We start from the raw sequence: 747 nt of genomic DNA on the forward strand, positions 1-747 counted from the left end.
ACAGCCTAGATTGCATGGTAATAGCAATAAGCTTGTCTTCTGGATGGTTAACAACCTAAGTTTGCAGACCAAAACTAGAGAAATAGGAGGGCCGCAAGGAAAGCCATCATTTTGGCCCTAGCCTTCCAAGGGCTATTAAGACTCAGGACATAAGAGAACTTGTACTGTAACATCATGTAACTTGGTAGTGTCCCAAATTTTCTGATCAAGGAGATTATGGGGTTGAAGAGGAAAGTGATCGATGAACTAGAGTGTGCCTAAGGAGAGTCACATGGAGAGAAAACATTCTCTCAGGCTTTTCAGAGAGCACATTGGCCAAGCAATGGCTGTGACTCATCCACAAGGCTGACACTGACTAAGGTTCTACAATCTGATGTACAGGATCTCAGGAGAAGTCCAGAGGTGATTTCAGTGACATTATCAGACCCAAAAGCTACAACGCTTGTTGAATAGGTCTTGCTTTACCTTGGTCCTAACCATCCAGCAGAAAAGTATAAAAACGAAGTATCAGAAGTAAAGCCATTTTTGTTATGTTGAGCTGTAGGAAACTCAGGTCAACAATTTCTGACATTGCCAGTGAAGCAGAAGACCGAATACTATTATGGGCTACTGGCCTCTTTTAGAATATTTTGCTGAGTTTACACACGTATAATATTTAAATGATGGAACTTAACAAAAAATGGGGATACAGATGAATGTCCATTTTGTATCTGTGTATTCAAAGTGCTTAGGATAGATATATAGTTA

The sequence above is a fragment of the Octodon degus genome, unplaced genomic scaffold (assembly GCF_000260255.1).
Source record: "Octodon degus isolate 3935 unplaced genomic scaffold, OctDeg1.0 scaffold00259, whole genome shotgun sequence".
NCBI classification, from domain to species: domain Eukaryota; kingdom Metazoa; phylum Chordata; class Mammalia; order Rodentia; family Octodontidae; genus Octodon; species Octodon degus.